The sequence below is a fragment of the Microtus ochrogaster genome, chromosome X, assembly GCF_000317375.1.
Source record: "Microtus ochrogaster isolate Prairie Vole_2 chromosome X, MicOch1.0, whole genome shotgun sequence".
Taxonomy (NCBI): Eukaryota; Metazoa; Chordata; class Mammalia; order Rodentia; family Cricetidae; genus Microtus; species Microtus ochrogaster.
The window spans coordinates 10,747,558-10,750,021 of record NC_022026.1 but is presented as its reverse complement, the minus strand read 5'-3'; positions in this window follow the sequence as shown (position 1 = coordinate 10,750,021).

The window sequence follows — 2,464 nt, the reverse complement described above, 5'->3', positions numbered from 1 at the left end:
AGAGAGAGAGAGAGAGAGAGAGAGAGAGAGAGAGAGAGAGAGAGAGAGAGAGATTCATCTGCTGGCTAATTCTAGATCTTGTCAAGTTGCTAATATCAACTATGATATCCAGTCTCCCTGGAAGTGACAACCTGAGCCAGAGGAATAGAGGAATCATCAGAAGACTGAATGGAATTGGAGGTCTGCATATGTGAGAGAGTGGTGGGGGGAGAGGGCGAGAGATAAGAGAGAGAGGAGGCTTGGGACACTACAACAGCAGCTTCGACCTCCGAAGCAGGTAGCCAATCCGTTGATGCTCAGTGTGGGAATGAGGGTGCATGTCCAGTACATATCTAAAATATTCAAAGTACAAATAAGAAGACAATGGTTGATTCATTCTTCTCTGAATACAGCTTATTAGTGGGTCCCCAGCTGCGCAGCTCCTTGTGCTAAAGGGAAACAGAAAATATTATACTAATCTCTCCTGCCTCTATGCCATTTTCTCCGACAGCTTTTTCACAATGGAAAGCCAAAGCAGAGCTGTCTCCTCTTGTCTGGTACTCTGCTTGTCACGGCTGGGGCCAACCTTCCACAGCCTCCACTAGGGGCTGGGTACATGCTCACTCCAGAAGTTTCAGTTGCAGGAAGTATCCAGACAGGCTGTCTAGCAGTCATTGCTTTAGAGTAAGGCTTCATATAGTAATAAACTCAAAATAGTCTCCCTATCACGTGTTCTGCCTTCCCAAACATACAGCTAGACCACTGATACACATACCAGATGACGACTGGTGTACCGTCCAGAGAATGCAGTCGCAGGAAGCGTAAGGATAACAAGGAGGAGAAGACAAACGGTCCTAGCTAGTTTTCCTCTGTCAGTTAAGATCAGAGTAACAACAACAAAGTGGACTTGTACTGATTCTTTGTGATCTCTGCTCATCCTCCCATCAAGACCACTGATCCTGTCTTATAAGATGAGGAACCCGAGCTGCCAGGTTCCTATGGTTTGCAAAATGGCTAAGGGAAGCCTGTACATTCAGTCTCTGGTGCTTCTTTGGAGAGAGGCCCAGCTGTGGCGTTTCTCTTTCATGCCTGTCTTTGAAGCCAGACTGCTGGCAACGGTGTTTGCTCACTATTACCACAGATGCTTCTTAGGCAGATTGTTTCCAGGAGAAAAAGAACTCCACCAAAGGTCCACTGGTACTGGCAGTTTATTTTCTGCTTTTGTCATTGGGAGCCCGGGGTTGATGGCCTGAGAACGTCATGCTTTGATCTGGCCAGAAAGGAGCAGGACTTGGAAGTCACAGTGGGTTTCCAGAAGAGGAACTTAAGTGGGACTTGAAAATCGAGCGGTGCACAGCATCCAAGACCTTTTAATTCACTGCTGGCAAGAGTCCTCTTTGAGGCAAATGAAGCCTGCACATTTACATTTTAGAAGTGGCTCTGCCTCCTGCCCCATGGGCAAGTCCCTTTGCCAGCTCCTTTCTGAACACTTTCCTAGCCTTGGGGCCAGAATTCAACGATCCTCCTCTAGGCTCTAACTGTATTCTAAGCTACTACAGCTCTTAGCGCTTGGTTTTAGCTCATTATGCAAATAAGGGCCCTGAGGTCAGAGAGACTTGTTGTATTAATAAATCCTTTGATTCCCATATCCCCAATCTAGCACATATTGTATAACACCATATCTGAAACCACACTGATTGGGAGATATACCATTATGTCAAAAATGACTTAGAAAAAATACCAACAACTCTAGTGTGACACACCAATAATTTGAAGTTGTATCCTAAATCCAGGAAAGTCAAGGGTTTTTGAAAGCATGCCTTAGAATACATGAAGTTTGGGGGCTGCAGCAAAGGCTCAGCTTACCCAAGTACGAGGGCCTGAGTTTGGAGTCCCAGTGCCCAATGCAAAGCTAGGCGTAACAGCTCATACTTGTAATCCAGCACTGAGAAGAACAGACAGGAGGAAGTCAGGGTCTAGGTCAGTCTAGTCAGCTGGTGAGCTCCAGGCTCAGTGGGAGATTGATAGAAGGCAATTACTATTGACCTGTGGCCTCCACACGTATGCACACACGTATGTACCTACCCACACAATACACCACACATACAACTAAAACATTTCTAAAATCAGTAAGGAGCTATAATAATAGAAGCTCAGTAAAATTTTATAGAACCAGAGTCCTCAGTGGAGCACATTCCAATAATGCTGACAACCCAGGTTTCCTGGGGGAAAGAATGAAGGACTTGGTGGTATTTGGTGGTTCCATTGTTGATTTCAAATTCTTCACACAACACACTAAAGTGATGAGTGATCTAGCATGCCACCCCCATTTTTAAAAATACTCGTGTATTTCACTAGCAATTGGAAAGGTAAGATAGAAGAATTTGGGGCTGGAAGTCAACAAGGGCTACACACTGAGGCTCCGTCTTTTTTTCTTTTTCCTCTCTCTCTCTCTCTCTCTCTCTCTCTCTCTCTCTCTCTCTCT